The sequence below is a fragment of the Corvus cornix genome, chromosome Z, assembly GCF_000738735.6.
Source record: "Corvus cornix cornix isolate S_Up_H32 chromosome Z, ASM73873v5, whole genome shotgun sequence".
Classification (NCBI taxonomy): domain Eukaryota; kingdom Metazoa; phylum Chordata; class Aves; order Passeriformes; family Corvidae; genus Corvus; species Corvus cornix.
This window is the reverse complement of record NC_046357.1, coordinates 42,906,854-42,931,440: the sequence shown is the minus strand read 5'-3', so window position 1 is coordinate 42,931,440 and position 24,587 is coordinate 42,906,854. Positions and strand designations below refer to the sequence as shown.

The 24,587-nt window shown below is 36.1% G+C and overlaps 1 long non-coding RNA gene across 5 annotated transcripts in view; it reads left to right on the top strand.

Moving 5' to 3' along the window:
* LOC109144866 overlaps positions 1-23,802 on the top strand; it is a 40,262-nt gene extending 16,460 nt beyond the window's left edge. For 2 of the 5 annotated variants that reach the window (XR_002045868.3, XR_002045871.3), the window contains exons 2-5: positions 5,454-5,528; positions 6,714-14,352; positions 15,474-16,686; positions 19,252-23,802. This is a non-coding gene — a long non-coding RNA (uncharacterized LOC109144866). The remainder of the gene's footprint in view (positions 1-5,453; positions 5,529-6,713; positions 14,353-15,473; positions 16,687-19,251) is intronic. The other 3 variants (XR_005603942.1, XR_005603941.1, XR_002045866.3) reach the window with 3 other exon arrangements.
* The last annotated feature ends 785 nt before the right edge of the window (positions 23,803-24,587 follow it).

The following is a 24,587-nucleotide window of genomic DNA, read 5'->3' as shown; positions in this document are numbered from 1 at the left end:
AAAGACTCATCTTTTCCTTTGGTTTAAGATGGAAATAACTGATATTTCCATTTCCACCCCCCTCCCAACACATATTAGAACTTAGAAATGGAAGCCTGAATATGCTTTGAAATTTCATTGCCAAAGCCTAAAATTACATTGTCATGGCCAGGCTTAAATTTGCTTTCTCCTTAACCACTACAAAGACTGCTACTAAATTTTCACCAAAAATATATTCTGAATTGGGGAAGTTTTATTAGATTAGTGAAAATCATCAGTGAATTAAAGTGTCTTGCTTTCAAAAGAAGCTTTCAATAACTGTCACTCCTCTTCTTCTGTGAATTCTTTATTTATATATTCATTTTGCAATTAATATATAAATTCTACAACTAAGTTTCATAACACTTTTGTCAATAGAACGTAATTTTGCTCATATCATTCTGTCAACAAAAAGACAACAGAATATAATCTTTGTCCACTGAACTAAACTGCAGAATCGGCAGTATCAAATAGACAATGTTTACTAGCTAAAAATATATCTTCTCCACTCTGAACAAACTTTGATTGAATATTGAGAGTTTTAAATAAAGTTAAATTCTATGAAACACCTCTAACTTAATAATTTTGCCGAAATGAGATCACTGCTGATACATCCCCAATTCTGGCTCTCTGTCTTGGCAGTGGGATTTGGGAGACTTCTTCAAGACAGTAAATTTGCTCCTGAATTTTCAATAGGTAATTGCTACAAGATTGGTTGGGTTTTTTTCATATGAATGTTTCCTGGGAATAAGAAGCTGGATGGGGTGATAACCATTTTACCTATATCTTAAATTTTACTGCTCTGTTCATTCCTATTTGGATGTATGAACGGTAGGGTACAGACTCCAAAAACCTGGTCTTTCACTCCTCATGTTGCCTATTGTGGAGAAAGTATCTGTCATAATGACTATTTTTTTCAGATATGGTTTTATAGTTTATGACATATTTTGAGTTTCTCTGTGTTGCCAGCTTCTTTCATTATGGCTCAGCTGATAGCACTACTTTGCTTGTGAAGAACTTGTGTACTGGAACAACTACCATGACAAAATTAATGCAAAATTGTTACTCCCTAGCTTTATGTCAGGTTATAACACTGCTGTATTGAAGAGATGACATCTCTGGTTACATGGAAAGCTTTTTCATGTCTTACACTCTGACTGAATGGTGGGAACACAACTGATTTATAGTTATTTGTGAAGAGGACTGGAGGTGAACATATAGTGTGATCTAACACTTGGAGTTGAGGAGAGCCAACATTTCTTTCTGAATTTTTCACTATAACCTCATTACCCCAGTAGTTCTCTTTGGTGTTTCTCCAGTTCATGGTGTTCTGTGAAGCACCTTGAGATCTATGGAGATGTGGTTTTATCACATGTTGTTATCACACTACAGGATGGTAGAATTTTGTCAGCATGGCATATGAATCAACTTTCTAAAATGAGCATCAATCTAGAGAAGAATTGATAAAGTGTTCTTTGTTTGTTTGGTTTGGTTTTTTTTACAATACACCAAAGAATACCCATCAATAATTCTGTACCTTTTCCTTTTCAGTAAGCAGAAAGAACAATTACTGGGAAATGTCATTACACTGAGAGAATTGATGCTTTTTTAGAAAATGAATGACTGCAGTGATAGCTAAGTGTTTAGATGTAATGGCTGATACTATATCAGTAAGAAAAAAGAACTTCCTTTCAAGTGGAAAAAGAACTTCCTTTCCTAAAGTGGACAAAAATAATTTATTTTAGATTGTTCTCCTTTTTGCCAATTGTCTTCTGAGGTGATACTTCTCTTTTTGGCCCTGAATATAATTTCAAATTTATTTTCCCATTCTGCATGTAAGTTTGATACATAAAATTTCTTTTCTTGTTACATTCATCAAGGGTACTTATGCTACCCAGTTTAGTTTCTTCCTGCAATAAAGGAGTGATCAGAAAAAGTGGCATGAAGTTATCCTATACCAAAAAATGCCCTTGACATTCCCACCACTCAAGCAAAAAAGCAGCTTACAAATGTTTCATTGGACAACTGCCGTTTACATGCTGTCAAGATGTCTTTGGTGTCAGTACTTTTTCCCCAGCATTCAGCCAGTTAAGACAATGATGTGCTCTTATACCATGAGAGATATTGTATTTTCTAGTATAGGTAAGAGCTGGAAGTTTTTACAAGATTGCAACGTATGTTTTGCCCCAATGAATTCTTGAAATTTACTGTGAGGAATAAAATTTGACAGAACCCTAAGCTACAGAAAATAACTTTATATTTTGTCTAACTTCCTGTTTTCTAAATCATGCTTATTTTATATTTACATGCCTATTTATATGTACACACAGATATGGAGATTCCCACTGACTCATGTAAACATCTTAAGCTGTATAGCTGCCTACATATGGAAAGGAAAACAGCCAAATCTCTTACTCTTCCCACGTTTCTGTACTACAGAAGAGTCACAACTTCCAAACACAAATTTCTTTTTCTCTTGTTTTCTATTTTTTTTTTCTTTACTGTTCTGCAGTATTTGAGAAAGAGGCCCTTTGGTTTTTTGGCACAAAGATTTTACTAGGGTATCTGCAAAAACAATGCTTTTATTCCTCATTGTGACCCTATAGGGCCATAAAATTCCATAAGTGTACATGTGTTTGTGCTTGCACATCTAGGCTGGGGGGTGTGTGAGGGATGCTCTCCACTGAAATGGCATCCAACTCTAAAAGCATAAGCTTTAGATCAAATATTCAGGGCATCTGTCCAAATCAAAGACTGCCGTTTTGATAAAGCTGTACATACAGTAAATATTCTTTGTGACATAACACTTATAAAAATATTATGACAGCATTGAAAACATTTTGACAACCAAGAAAGCTATTTAAAATAGGAGAGACAACCCAAGTAAAGAAAGCAAAAGTAAGATGGCCATCTTGAAAAGCTCTGGGAAGGGCTGTGGTTTTCTTGCATTGCTTTTGTTTACAATGAAGTGAGGGAGTTCAGGATGTTCAGACACATTTCCTCTAATGAGATATCAGTCCACCAGTGAAAGGATCAGAAATAAAGTTTGGGATTAAAAGAGGTGAAAAGAGGAGAAGGATTTTGTCTTGAAGTGCTGAGTGGGAAGAGGATATGAACTGAGGTGTCTGATTCCTGCTAGCAAGGCTAACTTTCAGATTCACCCGTAAGGAGGACACTAGAATCCCACTTAATTGGCTTCTGTAAAATTAATATCTGTTTCCTTTTTCAAGGATCTGACAAGAAATTACTTAAAAATTTTAGGGGTAATCTGAGGATGTATTTTTTTTCTCACTCTCTGTAATCTTGTTCCTGATTATGTAATTAAAAAATCTTGTCCTTTTATTTGCCAGAAAAAGTATGCACTGTTTCCATTTTAAAAGTCTGATATTAAGTGTGACTCCAGGTTGAAACTAAAACACTGGAAGCATTCTGCCTGTACTTGTTACCTTCAAAGAAAAACAAGTCATGTATGCAGGTAACCCTTTATGGGAAACACTATGAGGTCCTGGAATGAAGGAAAATTCAGTGGCTTGCTGAAGTATTTTCTATATGAGTTAGTTTGAGTGGGTTTTTTTGGTGTGTGTGTGTGTGGTTTGAGGTTTTTTCCCTTGTTGGTTTGGTTTTTGTTTTGTTTTATTTTGTTTATGTTTGGCTGTATGGGGTTGGGTTTTTTTTGGGAAAGAGGACTAAGTGTCCCTTGTGCAGGTTCCTGATGTAGGTACCTCCCAAATAGTCTTACAAATAAAAGCATAGAAAACTGGAAGAATTTCCAGCCCAGCTGTTTACTGGTGACACTGTAATTCAAAAGATTGCTCTCTGGAATTTTCATTATGTTTTAGATAGTTTAAAAGGTGTAAAGTTTGCTCTGGGAAAACTTCATCATAATGTATCTGGAGATATTTTTCTGCTTCAGCCAACCCAAAAGTTCATGTTTTCTTTTGTGATGAGTACTTAATCCTGTCTGGAATACATGACTAAACAGAGCAGAGGTAACAAAGCCTCCTTAATCAGGAAAATGTAATACTTCTCCTACAGTTAATTGAGGATTTTTTCTTTTTCACCCAGTCTTAGTACCATGGTCAGGTCCTCTCCCCAGCTCTCATGCCCTTCTTCTGCTTATTTTGAGCAGCCTTTACATTCTGGTGACTTCTTCTGCTCCATAACGGTAATAACCACCACAACAATTTGTGGTTTTAATTTCACAGTTTTCCTAGACTGTTGCTGCTTTGTAGTGTTCCCAGTCTTATTACCACGTGGTAGCCCAGTTCTCACTTCCATTTATTCAGATATATTTTCTCTGCTTTTTCATTCTCCAATCTTCCCTCCCTCTCCCCCTACTTTATCTGTAGATGTATTAATTCATGTCATTTTGTGCAATGGAACATGCAAATCAAAAGCATTTTACAGAGGTGCTTCAAAAAATTCAGTATGAATATGACTATGAACTGTAATTTAATATACATTTGTACGTATGCACATATTAAAATAATCTCAATCTGTAATTATACATTAACCTGGTAAAATGAAAACTCCAGTGCAACCTTAAATGTAGTGTTACTCTCTTGTCATAAGACTATAATATACATGTATCCAGAGAGCTAATAATATAGTTGAAGCTGATGGTGACAGTTACTAGTATATTACATTTTCTTAGTTGTTGTGGAAACTGCTGTATATATTTGACCCTGTCCTTACTGAATACGATGAATGTTCCTCCTAAAGCTGAAAGCTGCATTTGGCATGGCACTAGGTATTCTCTTTTCCCTCTCCACTTGCAATTTTGCTTAAATAGTGTCTCATTTCCATTTCTAATTTAATTGTACTTTAGCTCATTGTGACAGTATCTGCACTTGACAGATTTGTCACAGTATTTGTCCTATTTCTATCAACTGCCAGATTCCCTTTCTTTTTCAGGTTCTCCTTTCTTGTCCCAGAACCTAGTAGTCACCATATTTATATTAACAGAACATAACCGTTTGAAGTAAGATTTGCCTCATTCATTGGCACTGGTCTTAGAATGAATTTATTTTCAGAGCACTTTCATAGCAGAAGACATACAGACATTTTTCAGAATATCAATCCTTGAACTATTTTACCTCTTAGTTTAGTTGGAAGTTTGGTTTGTTTAGGCTATGTTTACAATGGATTTTAAAAAGAGCAAAAATAATAATAAACACCATGTCCCAGTTGTTTATTACATAATTACCAGCAAAGAGACCAAGAGTGCCATTCAGACATGTGAAGCACTAAATGACCAGAATTAGACTTATGGTGTAGCAGTGGCTTTTTTCTCCTCTCCTGGAACTTGAAATGTTCTGTCAGATATTTATTATGTCTGTCTGACTTCTATCTTATTTTTTATCTTATTTTCAGGATGTGTTTTTGACTAGTTTAAACACTTAGCTTTTATTTCTCTTTGATCTTTTTGTCTCCAGTGCCCTCCACTGGACCTGCTCCAGGAGCTCCTTGTCTGTCTTCTGAGGAGCCCAGAAGTGGACACAGCACTCCAGGTGTGCCTCACCAGGGCTGAGTAGAGGGGCAGGATCACCTCCCTCGACCTGTTGGCAATGGTCATCCAAATGCAGCCCACAATGCCACTGGCCTTGGTCACCAAGAGATCTTGTTGTCCACCAGCACCCCCAGCTCCTCCACTGAGCTGCTTTCCAGCAGGTCACCCCCAGCCTGTGCTGGTGCCTGGGCTTGCTCCTCCCCAGGTGCAGGACCCTGCATTTGCCTTTGCTGAATTTCAGAAGGTTCCTCCCTGCCCATCTCTCCAGCCTGTCAAGGTCCTTCTGAAGGGCTGCACGGCCCTCTGGGGCATCAGCCACTCCTCCCAGCTTTGTGTTGTCAGTGACACTGCTGAGGAGGCCTCTGCCCCTTCATCCAAGTCACTGATGGATAAGTTAAACAAGACTGGGCCCAGTACTGAACCTTGGGAGACACCACTAGGAACAGGCCTCCAACTGGACCCTGTCCCACTGATTACAATCCTCTGGGTTCTGCTGTTCATCTTGCTCTGATCTTTTGTCAGTTAAATGATGAGCTCTGGAGCAGTGTGGTCTATTGGTCGTGGGAAGTCAATATGGCTTTTCATTAGTACTCAGCTTCCTCTCAATTGTAACAGAATATTATCTAGGTAGGCATATTTGCTTATTTTTTAAAGGAGGTTTAAAACACACGGACTAAAAGTAATGCTGCAAAAATTAACCACCACCCTTCCACTAACAGTTAAAAGACATTTACTTACGGGAGATCTGACAAAATGTATAACTGAATGTCAAATGTGTACAGATTACTATGGCGAAAAAGGATATAAACACCTTTTAGTATTATGTTGCAAGACATCCACTAGATAAAAGAGTAAGAACAAAGAATATCAATAGGAAACATCCTATTTCTAATAATTTATGTCATGGGTAGGTATTACTGGGCTGAAACGACTCCATGAATGGATTGTGGGGGTGAAAAAAAATGATAAGGACATGAGGACATGAACAATGTGTTTTATTAGTGATGTATATAAGGGCTAATGCTCTCTTCAGACTTTTTTCCATGTCCATAGGGAAATATTCCCAAAACCTCAATAGGATACTCTTTTTTAGACTTCTGAGATTCAAAATATCTTTTAGTCTCAATGAGGTTTTATACAATCCAGTGTTTTGTCTATGTTTCATTGTTTTGTTGTTTTTTCGCAGCGTATCTGTGGTTCCTAAATGAATACTATCAGACAAAATTCTCAGAGGAAAATTAGAAACATAATGGATCAGATCTTAAAATGAGGTAACTTAATACTACCAGAATAGGCTAGCAATTACAACTAATTACAAATTGAGATTTGCCTCTGACTCTTAAAGAAGCATAATTTTACTTTATCAGTGGTAGTGTAAGAAGTCACCGTGTATCTACAAGTCCTTTTTTCTCTCTCAAGAGCCAGGACCACCTCTGCAGGACTAACTTGATCAAGAAAAGAGTCTTGATAGGAAAGCTAATTGGATAAGCTCTTCTAATTTTTCAAAACACAACTGTAGATGGTGGTTCTACATCCCTGACAGATTTTGTAGCACTGTACTCTTGCCGCCTGTTAATGTGTGAATGTGATTGGCTGCTCCTTCCACACTCTTCAACACATGAAACCAATATTGTCATCAAATGTAACTCATTTCTTTCTATCATTGTGTGCTACTACACATCCTTCTTATTTCTTGTCTGATAGGTAAAGAATAATTTTAAAGTGCAGTTAGCCAAGAAGATATGACAGAAGCCTCAATACTCCCTATTAAATGGGAACTAATTGCAATCACACTAACTGTCTATGTGTGTCTTAGATTTACAAGATAACCAGCTAGTGTAGTTTTAAATGTTAGCCTCTTTAGGATCAGAAGCATCATCTCATGAATTCAGTGTGCTGTGCCTCAGAAGTTAGGAGCCTTTGAAAACATGTAGTTCAAATTTAAGCAACCAGAAGATTAATAGAGATGTAAGTGGTATTATTTTTAGCTTTCATTCTTGAGGAATGTAAGATTACATGTTAAACGAAGTACATATGGAATACAGGTACTTCTGCTGTCAGAACTTGGGGAGATTTTTATAGCCTTCAGAATCAAATTGAGAGAGCTGACAGTACAGGTTAGGTGTTAAGAGTCACCTCTTAGTTTAGTTTCTAAAGGCACTTGTTTTCCTAGTCAGATACTAATTTTGTCAGATCCTTAGAGATCTACAAGAAGCAAGTTCTTGACCTTGCTCAGAACAATTTCCCAAGCCAAAAGGACTTCCCTGATAAAAGGAGTTTATTCTGAAGGTTGTTTGTGATTGGCTTGAATCAGCACTTCAATTTTAAATATGTACCTGATGGAACACAAGATGTACAAAAAGTATTTCTATCTCTAACCTGCAAAATATATGTGGTTATTTTATTGTAGTATTATTCATTCTCAGAAGCCAAATTACCCAGAGTATTTTCTGAAAGTGAAAATAAAAGCAGTCTGAATACAGGTAAGTTTGTTTGATTTTATTTGGTGAAAAAATGATTTTTAAGAACTAAAATTAAATCTCTTGACACATTTCTTATAATTAAAATTAAATTCTTCAGAAAACATATTTAACCATAGTATCACAGAATGCATCTATTATGCTTCATGTGTTGTATTTGTTTTTGATTTCTGCCATTGTATTTGAAAACTTATTAAACAGTGAAAGGATGATTTAAGAAAATGATAAACAAATTACAAGTTATATTTTTAAGGTACTTGTTTATATATATTGAAGAAACTCTAGTAAGTCTGAATTTGAAGAATGCTCTAGAGTGGAAAAGCCTTTGTGTATCATGAATACTTAGCGGCAGTTACCAAAAATGAAATGTTCTTTGGCAGGTCAGATGATTTGATTGGTCACAGTATGATTGTCCTTGTGGGAAAGCGTATACATGTGGTCATTTTTCTGGTTACCTGTGAAAAGCCATAATCATCCCGTTAATGAGAATAGTTAAAACTGAAAACAATGTCTGGAAATACCAGCACTACCTTTTTGATTTTTATCCATGAGTTTTCTGAAGATTACTGCTGTCTACTAAAATACATGAACAGCTGACTTCCAAGCATAATCTGTCACTTGAAGGATTTCACAGGCTCTCCATCTAAACTACACACCATCCAGGACCTGAGCACTGATCGAAGAGGGAGAAGACTGTGTGAGAAAGCATGATGCCAGTGGAAGGCAGGGGCATGAGTGGGGGCTGCCAGAAGAGTATTACACGGTCAATGAGCAACAAGTATTACTAGTGAAGACTGAAGTCCCAACTTGGAATGCCCAGTTTGATGCCTGATTTCACGTTCTGACAGTAGGCAGATAGTCCAAAACCTGTGTATATTCATGTATGAAGATGTGTAAAATTCTGTGTAAAGTCATGTTCATTTACAGAATTTTGATGCATCTCTGTTCTCCATAACATTGATATATCATTAGCTATCAGTCAACCTTGCTTAGGAGCACAGGTAAGTATAATAATAATTAATATAAATTAATTCATTTTTTATTAATTATTAAGTTTTTGTTTCCCTTAAGGCAAGTCAATATCAGGAAACACAGATAATGAAGGTTTATCTTAGATCTACCTGTTTGTCAGAGCATGACAACCAGCTTGTGTTTACGTTACTGACATGCATGGAATAATGTGTACAACCCCGAGACATTGTGGTTCATAGATAATTGTGATAAATACTGGTGAATGAGTTAATCTGGAAGAAAAAAGCATTAAACAGTATTTTCTTCAAGAGTACATATTTTGGCTTGTCAAAAAAAAAAATCCTGTTCCCAATCTCCTTGCTCTTTTTTCATTTTATTGCAGTAGATCTGTCATTTCTTCAGGGGGTTAATAACATAAAGAGAAGTAGTCATTTTATGTTTTTCTTATGACCCTAAAATTAATCCACTTTCAGTCAATCAATCAGTGGTCATAATTTTAGGCTGACTGTTCTCATTGTAATGGAAAGAGTCTCATTTAAATTGACTGATAAACTGAGAAGTTTTCATAAAATACGGTCTGCTTTTATTAATCTTTTGACTTAATAATGAGCTGTCTGATTTTTTCTCTCTGTTCACCCACCCTCTCCTTACTTCAGCTCTCCTTGATATACACTACACTGTAATATGACTGCAGCTGAGCATTGGGTTTTCTCAGTTCTGTGGTGATTTTTTTCCTGATATGCCTGATAATTTTTATGTACTTTTTTTTGTGTTTTATGTACTGTCCTTTTGCTACCTTTTGACTTAGCCATGTAAAAATCTACTATAGATGCAGAAATTACTGGTGAATGAAATCATTGATTTACTTGCACTGGTGCTATCTCCTTGACAGTGGTGGAAATACCAGGCGGTTGTGTGAGAAACACTTTTTCCTGCCACGTCCTTTGAAACATGGGCATTGTGCTTTCTGTAACAAAATAACCTTTCTGCACTTTTAGAGGTTCTTTTCAGTATACTGGTGTTTTCATAATATGTGCAGATGTATAATTATTTATGCTTAACTCTCCTAAGGCTTTGGTCTCAATAATATTTTGAGAGAATTAAGAAGCTACTGCATCTGTGTTCAAAATGTAAACTTTGCTTTTAAACTCATTTTTTGTTTTGTTGGGTTTTTTTAAAATAGTACAACTCAAGAGGTGGTAAATAAAAACATCTGATTAGCTTCTCTTTACCAAATATTTAGCTTTATAAGTTTTTGACCTCAGAGAGGCAATAAGAAATTTTTGTATTTCCAGAAGTTTCCAGTGAAAAGCACAGCAAAATATGATGAAAGTAGACAATGAAGTGAGAGCTAATTAGAGGTGGCAGGTGGTGGTTCTGCCCACAGTACAAACAGGTTTGAGTGGGAGAGGCTGTCTTAAAATTATGTTATGTGTTACATCAATAGCTAAGGAAAATAAAATTTAAGAGGAAAAAAGGATAACCAAAATAATCTTTCAGGAGATGCTTGTTACAAACTAAGGTCTACCACCTACAATAAGAAAACAAAATGGGCCTTGTACGCAAATCAAGGGACTTTGTGTTACCCTCTGTTAAAAATTCTTGACTTAAGGAAAGAGGAGTGACTTTAGTGCTGTGTTCGATCTTTGTAATATAATGAAGTATCCTTTTTTGGGCATTACAGTAAAATTTTCAAATTAAAAATATACTCATTGTTTTTTAATCCACTTCCCTGTGAAGTAACACATACTGGTCAAGTTTGGCGGCTGATTATGAGGATAGAAGGCCAGCTTTTCTGGCTGGATGTGATTATGAATTTTTGTCACTCTGTTAATTTCAGTGTATCTTTCTTCTGAATAGTTTTTTCCACTGTCAAATTTTTCTGTTCTGGAAAATTGTTCACCCTCAATATTGGCATAATTTTTTCAAGGGTAGACGTTTTCAAACTGAATTCTCTAACGTATATTTTTTGTAGAAATGACAAATTAATTAATTTAAAATGGTACTCCTAAAAGACTTATACTGACTGAAAACAGTATAATTTTTTTTTTATATTTGACTAGGTAACCTTAACCTAAAATTTCGTTTAGCTTTTGTGGCTTTGATTCTAATTTCAGCTAACTGCCCTTTTAGCCTGCTGTTCTATTCTAGTGAAAGCATGGTACAACTTCTGAAACTTCTTGTGGGCTCAGGAGCGCAAGTGAGAGTAAAATAATCAGGTGTGGGGAATGTCAGAAAGTTGAGCTTATGGGAAATTCTTATCTGACATTACTTCAAGAGTCAAAATAATTGGTAAATTTAAAGGATCATAGAATGATTAGGATTTTGTGTTGGCAACTGAGAGAAATAAGTTCAACTTAGATACATGGGAGAAAATCATAAAGAGACTGAGGAATAAAAATTCAAGTAAGAGAGATCTAATTTTTTTATTGTTGAATTAAATAGTACTATAAGAGGAAAAGATGAAATCTGAGAAAAACCAAATTATTCAGCAAATATTTGAAGGACAGTGAAATACCTATTGCCTAGTTACAGAAAGTACTTGTTTATTTTAAGTGTGTATTTTAGCAAGATTAGAGTAAGACAGAAACCACAGTCAAACTGTCTTAAATACAGAGTGTAAACTTCTAATGCTATGTTGAACCCAGGATGTTATCTTGGTGGCAATGAAGTGAAAGGTAGTGAAGTTCTAGCCCTCATATGGAAGCAGAAAAGTACAGCGGAGACGGGAGTTTTGTTTCCTACAGAAAATTCTCTAAAACTCCAGCACAAGAAAGAACATAATCTTAATTTGTTAGTTCACTTGTCTTTCTATTTCAACAATTTATTCCTAAAAGGTTCAAGTGAAGATAGCTTGAATTGCAGTTGATGTTACAGAGATACCTTGTGTATATGATTTACTAATGAAATCAGAATTGATATTCCGATAACACTCTGTGCTACAAAGTATAAGAAAAAGAATCCTGAGAATTTACTAAGGTAGAATTCATGGAAGGCAGTAAAATTTTCCTTGCTGCTCTTCTACAAATATGTCAGTTTCTCCAATACTTGCAGTGAAGGGCAGTTTAGACACTGCTATTATCTGTCAAATGACCCTTGCAAGCCAAAGGCCTTATTATTAAATCTCTGACTAAAGCTCCTGTTGTGTTCCTTTATTTTTACCTCTACCCAAGGTTCTGCTCCATATTTATGGAGCATTTTTGTAATTCAGCAGGACTGGCTTCTAATTGTCTCATTTACTTGAACATACTAACATAGGCATTAGTTATTTTCCAGTGTCTCTGAGTCCTATCAGGGCAAAGGTTGCTCATGTGATAGAAGAGATCTTTGGAGGATTCTCCATTCTACAGAGCCATGTTTGATTTTATTCAAGGGATTATTCCTGTTTTAGGGCAGTAAAGGCATCCTATTTGCTGACTGAATATTTTTGCCCTGGAATTGGTTTAAGAATAGATAAGGAAGGAGTCCAAAGACTTTATTTTTGTCTTTCTCCCATTGTATTTTATCATTTGCTGCATTAGGTCCAATTTCAGAAAATGAAAGTTGAGAGCAAAAGGCTGACAAGAAAGAAGTGGAAGGAGTCATTGTGTAGTTTGGAACAATCCCCTCTCTGTGCTGCAGGGATGTTTAAATTAATTAACATTTATTTCAGTATGAAAGCGAAGAAAAGATTGATAGTAATTCTTCCCCGGGGACAAGAGAAAGGAGAAAGAAATTCCTTTCCTCACATACTTCTCTTTCTCCCTCCAGCAAAATTCAAGTGGGATAGAAATGAATACTGCCTTCAACAGCAGTTCAGTTGGTGGGAGTGGAGGATACGTGAAAAAGGATAAGAGATATTGGAGGCTAGAGCTGCAAGACAGGCAGAAGAAGAGGTGGTAGAAAGATAGATGTGTGATGCCCATGTTTAGTGTGAAAAAATGTGATGGGAGAGAAATTCTAATGATCACAATGCAGAATTAGTAAGGGAAATACAAATAAGGGAGAAATGAACACGATTATTTTGATGAGAAAAAAGAGTTATCTGAAATGATCTGGTTTTGCCTTATAATGTATAAAACATAAATTGTGTAAATTCAAGGATGATGCTACAAAATTAACAGCTTCTCATAACTCAAAGCTAAGTTTATCTGAAGTGTCACATATAGCACTCAAAAGTAAAACACCTTTCCTGCCATTGCCAGAATGGGTGCTTCTTAACTGTATCCATAAATGAAAAGTTGCAGACAATGTTCATGTTTGCCTACCGACATTATAAATATGAGATTCTCTACATCTTCAGGTTCTGCCTGATAACTTCCCCATTTTTCAGTTCTGACTCCCGTTACCTCCTGTAGAAGCTTTGATTAATTTAATGTTCTGACTTTCAGTTTGTATCGTCTAAAGTTCCCAAATACTCAACATTTGGTTTATGATGCTTGTGGTGGAAACAGTGGGTCCTTTAGTTTTGACCTGACTGTGCTGATTTCCTTGTCATTCATGTGCACTAAATCCAAGAAAACATGTTTTAGAAATAGGTATTTGATTTATTATTTTCAAGCCTCTGTAAATACTAGTGGTGATTTTTCTACTAGATACACACAGAGAAAGGTTAGGAATATAAAAAGTCATACATTCATCAGTATGAAGAAACTACTGCTATTAAGCATGGGCATTCTAACTGTTGTTCCATCAAATGTTCAGAAGGATAAAGCAAATCAGCTAAAGTTGGTACAGACTCTTGTGTCTGGGAACAAGGTATTGGTAATTTCTGTCCTAATCCTAGTCATTTTGTTTACTTGTTAGGGGACAGTTTAAATTTTGCTTCCACTGAATCAAATAAGTACAAAGGCCAGGATGGCACCTTTTAGATGACGTTGCCCAGTTCCCTCCTACTCTCTGCTCCCCTCCTCCAATCAAGGAGACTCAGGCAGCGTTGAGAGCTGTGTGCACTTGAGTTATGCCCAGGTTATGGGTTCGATCTCCATATGGACCTTTCACTTAAGAGTTGGACTTGATGATCTAACTCAGAATATTTTGTGATGTTTCTGTGATGCTTCAAGGGGTTTTGAATAGCTTCAAAGATAGAGATTCCACACCCTCTATGGATAAACTCTTCAATGCTTGACCCATCCTCACAGTAAAAAAGACTTTTCTTATGTTTAAATAATTTCCTGTATTTCAATATGTGTCTATTACCCCTTGTCCTGTCCTTAGGCACTACATTTACTCCATCTTTTTTACTCCTCCTCATTAAATATATCCACAGATGGATAAAATTCCTGAGTCTTTTATTCTCCAGCCAGAGGAGTCCCAGCTCTCTCAGCCTGTCCATGCATGAGAGAAGCTTCAGTCCCTTCATCACCTTTGTAGCCATTTGCTGGAGCAGCTTTGGTAAGCTTCTACTTTCGTATTCACAGAGTGTACTAATTCTGTGTGTATCAGTCTCAGATTATTTAGAGGTATTTATTGATAATAAGGCCAAAAGTCACCTATTGTCACTGGTTTCTAGAATGCAGAAACTTTGCTGAGGAACAGCTTTGCAGTATGTGATAAATGTAAGATGTTTGAGATTCATCAGGATTAAAAATAAGATATTTCCCTTTCAGGGTGGGGTTTTTTTTACTTTGTTTGTTTGTTTGTTTTGGTTTGGTTTGGTTTGGTGGTTTGGTTAGTTGGGTTTTGTTTTGCTTTGGGTTTTTTGTGGGGTGTTTTTTGTTGTTGTTTTTGGTTGGGTTTTTTTGTTGTTGTTGGTTGGTTTGGTTTTGGTTTGATTTGTTTCTTTTTTTTTTAGAGGAACTCTATTATAATTCAAAAATAGGACCATGATGAATTTACAAAAAAAAATGAAGTGTTGTTTTACCCTGCCCCCAGACAAATCCAACTAATTTCACACTGAAAGCACTGTGGCAGTCCACGTAGTTTATTTGGATGGGGGGGAAACTTTCCTTTTTTTTCATACACTATCTGTGAAAAGAAAACAGATGCTAATTCTATCTTTACTGCACCTTCCTGGTCAAGAGCACTCATCTCTCAGAAAAGAAAGGGTTGTTCACTATTTATGATGACAGCTGCCTTTTAAAGAAGCAAGGAATGAAGCATCTGGGGAATGTATGTGTCCTGCCAGGAGCACAGTGGGATAAATGTCTTCCATTTGGGATAAGATGTACTGACAGCTCAGTAGGAACAGCTGAAACTAACTGTGCATTTGGAGGTTTCATACTGACCTGAATCACTGAAACCAACTTGCATGTGTCTTATAATTTGAATAAACCTTGCTTTTTACTACAGAGCAGAAAAAGGAACTATGTTGCATAGCTGTTAATTATAATTTTTGCCACAAAGAGCAATGGCAGTGTTTAAAAAGAAAAAGCTAATAAATACTTCAAACATAATTTATTGTGCACTTTATTAAAAAAAAAAAAAGGTCTAAGAAAAAAATTATATGGATGAGAGTGGAAATTAATCAGTGATTTGTAAGCTTTAAATATCTGCCTTTGTTGCAACTCATCCAGGAACTGAACTAACGAGCTGGCAGTGGAGATCTGGTGAGCAGCCAACAAGTCCTGAGGAGTGCATCAAAAAAAGGGAAGACTAGTAAGTGGCAAAGACCGTCAATATTTATTTAAAGACTAAAAATTTCACCAGAAAATGTTATGCTGATAAACCACAGGAAGAATGTCATGGGTGCATCCATTTGTGCTTGCAAAAAAATGAATTGAAGGACTCAAGCTTCTGGAGAAACATCAGTCCTACATATCAAAAAGCTTTTGTAACCATTTCTGATTCCTACCTGTGTTTCTGACTTACATCAATTTTCTGTATTTCCTTAAACACATTAGAAGATGAAAAAAGCCCATCAGGTCTGTTGATGCTTCTTTTCTGTTTAGAGTTGACAATTATGGTGGTTTGCAATGTTTTTGAAAAGTTTCCAGCCCATAGTCTGGCTCAGTTGCTGTATGAGTTCAGTCAACATTCATTGAAACTATAAACTTGCTACAAACCCTGCCTTTTCTTTCAAGCTATACAATTAGGGACTGATACACCATCCAGCTCTTGTAGCAGGAGAGGGCATCTGTTCAACTTTTAAAAGTATATGGTACACTTGTCCAGCCTCTAGAATTAAAGATTGCCTACTTAATTATTAAATGGCTTAGGGAAGAGAATTAATTGTGTCTTCATTTCATGGAAAGAAACATGTGGAAAAACTGAAATATGCTTGACAAGAGCAGCCTGGTTCAAGTTTACAGAGCTGCAAGCTGTTGGCCCTTAGCTAAGGCAGTAAGGCATCTCTGGTGCTGTGCAATGTAACTATAACTTCTGAGGATGGGTTTGTGTCATCTTGTTTAAGGAAAATCATGCATAAACTAGAGTACAACAATCATCTAGAAAGCTAATAAATGAAGAAAAATGAAAGACAGAGGTGAAAACTTGCCAGTTTGGAAAAAGCAATGAGATGACAGAACAGACACTTTGAAGCAAACCTCCATAGATCCGGAAGTTCCAGATTCTTGAATTTGACTACTGATTACAATTTTTTCTTTTATTTGGGTAAGACAGGATTAAAGAAAAAATACCAGCTTTTGGACCCAATTAATTTTAAAACAATCAAGTTTTTGGTGCTTGATACACTAGTACCACATACTGCTGCTTATGTGCTGGGGAAAATATTTGACACTGCAAGGAAGAAAGGAAAGAAATTGCAAGTAAAACATCAAATAGGCAAAGGTAAGATTGTATTTCAAACAGAATACTGAAATCTAAGGGTTCAAATAAGACTAAAAGGAGGACTGTACATTTTGCGCTTTAAAATATGCTTTCTAGGGACATATTTTATTTCTGGATAGTGGCTTATATTTTTGATATTACGTTAGGAAATGAAGTGTCTTTGGTTTTGGTTTTTTTTTAAATACCATATCCACATGATAGTATCAAATATTTGCAGAAGATGAGAAGGAAGACAAAATCACATGCCTTGTCTTTAGATATGCTGGTTACCAGGTGGCCAAGAAGGCCAATGGTATCCTGGCCTGTATCAGAAATAGTGTGGTCAGTATTGGTGAGGTTACATTCTTGTGTTCAGTTCTTATCCCATCATTTCAAGGAAATATTGAGGTGCTGGAGTGTGTCCAGACAAGGGCAGCACAGCTGGTAAAAGGTCTGGAGCACAGGTCTGATGAGGACCAGTTAGGGAAACTGGCATTGTTTGGCATGGAGAAAAGAAGTCTCAGGGGAGACCTCATCACTCTTTACAACTATGTGAAAGGAGACAGAACAAGGGAAAGACAGAACTTGCCCTCAAGTTGCACCAGGAAAGATCTAGTTTAGATATTGGAAATTACTTCTGCACTGAAAGTGTGGTCTGGCATCACTAGGGAAATGGTGAAATCACATCCCTGTAAGTGTTCAAAAGGAATGTGGGGTGTGACACTTGGGCACATGATGTCGTGGTGACCATGAAGGTGCTGGGTTAGTGGTTGGACTTAATGGTCTCCTCCAGTCTTAGTGTTTTCATGATTCTGTGATTCTATAAATATGGAGAAAGTAAAAGTTACTGTTGTAAATGACAGAGTTAACAAAAAACCTAGATATGACATGAGTTTGCTTAATATTTCTTCCTCCCTTTCCACTCTTGCTGCCCAGGTGAATCCACACTAAATCTGCTGACAACATTTTCACATTTGAATGCAGTGAAAAGTTGAGGCCAAAGTCAGTGACATGGAGAAAGCCCAGTCTCTCACTGGAATACATACTGACAGCCTGTAATCACACAACTTTTTCTTAATCCTACACAGACTATCTGCCTCTCCTTTGATCTTTTAAATACATTCCCCTCTGCTGAGTCCTTTATCAACAAATGTACAGATACGTAGTCATTGTTTGCCATTTCTTTCAGTCAGGTCTTAGCAGGGCTGTTAAATGCCAGGTAGCACAAATCAGGAGATGCCATCAATAAAACAAAAATTAACAGGTAGTTTGTAGCATAGAGTGGATGAAAGTGGGATGTTTTAAATTGGATTTTGCACTTGTTTCCCTATTATTCCCAATTAGTCTCAAATCCATCTCTACAGTACAGATGTAGTAATTTGCTGGAATCACAAGACTGCAGAAGCATAGATACAATGTCCTTTGCCTAAATCCCTTTATTTTTAGTGGAAATAGATGCAAGAACTGATATACCTTATTTCAGTCTTGTTCCTCTGCATTTTTATTGCTTCTGTAAGGAATTATGCTAGGAAAGGGGTGCCAGCCAGAGTCAGTCTGGTACCAACACATACAAGACAGCTTGGTGACATCTCTTCCTCCCTGCTTCTTTTCATTCTAGCCTCATCAACCCTTCCTCAGGCCTGCTTTTCCACTGTTGTCAGGTGTTACCCATTCCTCCTGATGGCCTTTCTCCCTGGGGTCCTTATGTTCCTAGTAATTTTTTTAGTCTTTCCAGAACAGCCTTCTTCCTTTGCTTTTATTCAAATTGAACTATTCTTCTTCTTTCAATCTGCCTATGTCTAATAAGATACACTGAGAGTAAAAGTGACAGCTTTCCTTATTCTAAGTCTGTGTCTGAAGGTATAACGTGTATCAAAAGAGGAAGACAGTTTTGTATCTTTGCAGTAGCAAATTTGTACAGAACTTTCAATTTTCCCTTTCTGACAAATAGAGGTGCTGAGGTGCCAACTTCCAGCCCCTGCTCAAAATTACCACTCTTACAGAAAAAAGTGTCAGGTTTTTTTAATATGAAGCAACTTTTTCTCACACAGATTGACTTGGAGTAAAACTGAAGCGTATTAGCTGGGGAGGGAGGTTGAATAGTAATGACACCTTGCACAAACACACAGGTCACAGCACTTTGGCATCACTAACATGTGAATGAAAATAATTTCTCATGAGTTTTAAAAAAGGCATTTTCACTGTAAACACTAACAACTAAGCTAACATGTCATAAATTCCAAGTCAGATTAAAATATATCAGCCTTCAAAATCATCAAAAATATAAAACCCAACCAAAAACAGGAAAAAGAAAAGAAGAAAAAAAGAACAAAAAATGCAATTGCAAAGTAAAACAAGAGGTCTTTAAACAACAACAAAATGACTAAATTAACACTTGCATAAAGACGTATGTACAGACTAGTCATACAAAATTAACATGTATCCAGATATCATTCTCCAGCTTATCTAGTAAAATGCTTCATTTACTTAATATTAAGGAGATATTATCACTGGACCTCAGGTTCCTGGAAACAGAGCTGGAAAGAATAAAGGAATTGCCTTAGTTTCTTTTCTGGTGCATTACAGAACAAGATGCAGAAGCTGTCATCAGACATATATAACCTTTTTAAAGGGTAAGAAGATCTGCTCCAGTATAGTATTTAATGAATCTCAAGTAACATCACCCCAGGTAGGCAGTGTCAGATGTGCATTGGATTTTTATTTTGCTTGGACTGCTGATAATACCTGCTAGAAATGTAAGGCAGAATGAAACCCATTACCTATGAAAAGGTGGCATGCTTACGAGGGATACTGAACAGTATATACAAGTCTTCAGTGAGAAAATAATTGCTATACCTTGAGTGGGTTTTATCTCTTTATATGCTAAAGAGTCTTTTGACCTTTTCTCTTCACTAAAGCACAGTTGCAGTCACTAGTTATAATCATTAAGGATTAGATTCCTGTTCCCCTCGCCTTTTTTATTTAAGGCTTCCATGCCTGCACAACTTGAACTTCAGAGAATTAATTTCTTTTCTAGCTTACACTGATACCTGTATGCTGGTTGGCTGTACTGCAGTGTGCATCATCCACAGAATAGATAACTCAAGAATTGTATAACCATTGTCAATTCAGTAGTGTTTCTGGATGAAACTACAGTGAAAGACTAGGGAAACTAATTCATCCCATCCTTCTTGAAGCACAGGAAAATAGTAGATACATGCTACAGAGTCAGAATTACGTGGAAGATATATGGCCATCCTTTTACCCTAACAGCTAGCTATTTACATATGTATTACTTAGATATGAGAATACCCCCATTATCAGTGTCATTGCCTCAGAAAGAAAATTAGTACACCATGTGTGTATAAATAAGCTATTTATAAAATTCCAGGGATAATTTTATTTTACTTAGAAATAGGCAAGGCATGTTAAAGAAGTCCACGGAACATATTATTTTATTGTTCGCTTCATGTATTCCCTGGTTCAGAAGAGTAAACAAAAAAGATTGGAGATAGAAAGATGTGAAAGGGACTCCAAGAGCAGAATTTATAATTATCTTGTTTACCCTCCAGGGAATACATTTAAAAGAAACACAAATTAGAGTATGGAGTTTTCTTATTATCTGTTTAAAAAGTAACTTTTATTTATGGTATCTCATGGTATTTACTTCTATAAGCTAACATTTTATGTCATAAAATACTGAATAAGACAAAGACTCAGACAGAGAATCCAAAAAAGACACACATGAGTCATAAGGAAAGATTAACACACAAAAAAGAGAGCACAATACAAAATAAGAAAATATCAGACTAAATGGAAGACAAAGAACCCATTTACTTGTGGATAGTTAAAGAAAAAGCAAAAATTGCTCTTCCATTTAGTGGTACTTTTAGATTTCTGCAAAATAAGTGTTTGATATTGCATTATTATAATGAAGTTTGGTTGAAAAATAAAAAGAAAGGAAGGGAACTACCAGAAACCCTGCTATATAATCAGCATGAACCCCACAAGGCAAAATGGTGATAAAATCATATCAGATAAGTGTTTTTCAGAAATATTAAAAGTAAAACACAAGTAAGCCAAAGGAAAGGAAAAACATAATATGGTGTTCATAAAAATCCTGTGGAATATTTATATTTTCATGCTGCAGTAACTAGGAGCAAGTTAAAATGCAATATAAGCAGTGAAAATGAAACCTCATCCAGGTTTCAACTTATTTACCAATTCATTGCTACTGTTTATAAAACATTTCTCCAATATCTTTTCTTTTCCTTTTCCCCAGGAAACATCATATTTGACTTGATGTTCTTGGGTAGTTTCTACAGGGAGCAAGACTGGGTTAATTCAGCTCTGTTTAGCAAAGAGAAGAGGTTGAATTCTGTGGGAAGATACTTCTGTTCCTCCACCGTGTCTCCATGCCTCTTCCCATATCAAAACATGCCTCCTATCAGCTTGCTCCAATTATTGAAACAGTAGCGTCATGAGTCATCATTCATCATTTCTACGTTTCTTTACCTACAGAATTACCAAAGACTGTGGGCATCCACTTGCAATTCAGAGCAAAATGTTACTTCTATGTTATCACGCAATATTCCATGGTAACATGACACATCTTCCATGTGTGAATTACAGTGGTGGTATTATTTTACTGGTGCAGCTGGAGAAATACTTGTTAATGCTACTCTGCTTGTGTAAATAAGATCAATAAACAGACAATGCCTGTGAAGTTGCCAAGATTCTCAGAAAGTTCAGCTCAGAAATCAAAATTTTAAAAAATTAGCTTCTATTCCTAGACCTGTGCATTCATTTTCTACCTTAATCCCACATAAGATGCTCCCTGATATAAAGGCTACAAATATATAATACTACAACTCAATCTCTGTTAGAATATCACATCTGGCACCAGTAATGAAGAAATACTAGCATAGGACTTACCTTGACCAAAGAAATCCTAAACATAGTGTTATAAGTCATCATTCATTATTTTCTTGGAGCAAAACTGTCCGCAACTAAAGTTGTCACACCTCTGGACTTTGTACAGCTTTTCTGAGATATTCTGCCCTGATTCACACAGTTACAGGCGCTTCATGATTCATCTCAAAGCACTGAAATATGATGTTCCGTTAGTTATAAGCATGCAAAGCCCTGCTTCCACTGTCTAATTTTTGTCAAAATGTGGAAATAATCTGGAGGGATCAAAAAGCGCTGCCTATGCCTCTCAACAAAGAGCAAGTGGGGGATGCAATTCGATGAACAATCCTTTGGTGTTGGTTGTAGAAATTAATTATAATCTTGAATGCTTTACATTAACTGTAGCTTTAAGAGACAAACAAGAGTACGGAATCGGAATGATGTGCTGTGATGGACAAAAATCAACACTTGCAGACAGTACCACTACTAATGCCAAAGGAACTTATATTTTTTACTGTAGACTCTGGTGTTCAGGATCAGAATGTAGAAGTGTGAAAACTTCACTCATTTATTTGCTCCAGATTTTTCTGCAAAAATATTGCATTAGTTCCACACCTTTACCTTTCTGACCTCATTATACAACCAGAAAAAAAAAATATTTTAACTTTGAAAAGTATTAAAAGTCAACTCATAGACATTTGTAGAGTGCATCTCTCTTCTTACAGAAAGTTATGATCTGTCATATATGGCAGGTTCAGATAACCACATTACCTCTAATAGCAGATTTAACTTTTTAAGTTTTGTGTAATTTTGTGGCTATTTAATTTAGATTATTTGTTTCTCTCTGACTGACCAACCAACCAACCAGCCAACCAACCATTCAATCAACCCCACAGTTTTCATGTGATTCTTGAAGATTTTAATTTTCGAATGCAGCATTTAATTTTGTGATGTGAAAAATGGGTTGTTCTGTAAGTGTTTCATCTTGGGGCTTAAAAGGAAAACTTTCGCTTTTGGGGTTATGTTTGTTTTGCTGCCATAGGAGACAACAGAATCCAGAAAGGCAAATAACTGATGAGTCCGTGGAAAGAGCTCAGCAAGAACAGGTAGTGAGATGAAAAGGTTGAGGCAAGGAAAGCCTGTAAGTACAGTGTAGCACAGAGCAAAAGTGAGAAGCAGATTAGGATGAGAGAGGTAAGGAGCTGAGCTGGAGATGGTAACTCATTGCAGAAATCTGGAGGTGATGGAGGAAGAAAGGTATGTAATTGTTATTTGCATCACCAGGGATCGAAGAATGGAATCTGTTATTGAGCACCCTGTCAAGTAGCTTTTATCTCCATTATGCAGATAAGACTTAATGACTTCCAAATCTGAAAGAAACAAAAATCCTTGGTATTGGTAAGGAGAGAAATTGTATGTTCTGTCTCCCACATTTATGCATTTGCATATATTTCCAATACCTGCCCTGCATAGATATTCAAGGTTTCATTTGTAATTTCTAAGGCCAAACTCAAGATCCGGTTAAAGGTCCTGTATTTTATTGATAAATTGTGGGAAAAAAAAGTTAGATGTTTCAGATATTAAATCTCAGTTTTCAGTATCATCGAAGGGCAAGACATGTAAATGCCATTTTGACCTACAAAGTATGTAAGAAGTAAATATTATAAAATCAGCACATGACATTCACTGACACTCAGATGAGATCTTCAGAGCTTAATAAATGTCACTGTAACTGAGCTGCAAATTGGTGATCTTTTTCTCTTGGATTCTGTTCAGTTGATTATAGAAATGCACTGTTTGCTTTGCATGAGGTGGATTGAAAGGAGCAGCTTAGGTATTGATGAAGAAGGAAATTCAGTTGCAATTGGGTGTGTGAAAAAATGTATGAGTTGAACAAAAACATCTCAAAAGGTTCCTTCTAAGTTCAACTTCTATGTGATTCTGTAACACCAAAGCCTTCTAAAAAACATCTCCTCGTGTATATGTATAAAAATATGTATATATGCCTAAAAACATGTATATATGCATAGAATACCTGCCTGCTGCTTAGTCATTTGGTTATAATTAGATTCAAAGCTAGCACTTTTCTAGTTTTTGAATTAATAACTTAGCTTTCTAACATTTGTGGGAGAGAAGGTCAAAATATGGTTTCAGTAGGACAGACTACTCAGTTTTCTCATGTATATGTGTATCAGTCATCTGTCATGAATAAAGATGTATATTGCATTTGATGTTCTCCTGATTTAATTTGTCAGCACTATTGACTTTTTAACCTTTCTTAATTCATACTTTCTTCCCAACAGAATTGTGTGTTGTGGACAGTACCTGCAACCTGCTGGGTCATTATGGTTAAACACAGGATTTTTATAACTATTTCATGGTTTATTTTCTCCTTGGTTCTCATTTTTTCATAGAATAGTTTTAGCACTGAATTGTGACAAAGGTCACAACCATTATTAATGATTGATAGGAGGAATGCTCCTCTCTATTCAGCTGAGTTTATCCCTTTTGTTGTATTAGTAAACCATTCCAAAATTCATGTAAGATGTCCCTACACAAGGAGTCTGAGAATTCTGTGGGCTTCTCATTACTGAATTACTGTTTCTTTCTCGACTTGAAACATTTGTTCTATTTTTATACTGTAGACTTTCAAAAAGGATTGAGTGTTTCTGCTGTGAGGTCAAAGGCCTCAAATGGACTTCTTAATTAGGAGATCAGTGACTGTGGCATGTTTAACTGAAGAAATTTTCTTACTTTGATGACAAAATATTGAGGGAGAAGTTGGACATTTTTACCACTCAATCTGATCTTTTTAGTGTGAAATAAAACTAAATAAACCCTTTTTCTGTTCCTATGTAATCTGAAATACACTAGCCCTTGTGTTGCAGAGTTCTACTATATACTCTTTTTTCAGTCCAATCTTTCTATTTTTCTTCTTAAATTGTCTGTTGGCTTTGTCACTTGAAGGAGAACTGAAACGTTTATTTTTCCACCTTTTCTGGTACATGGGA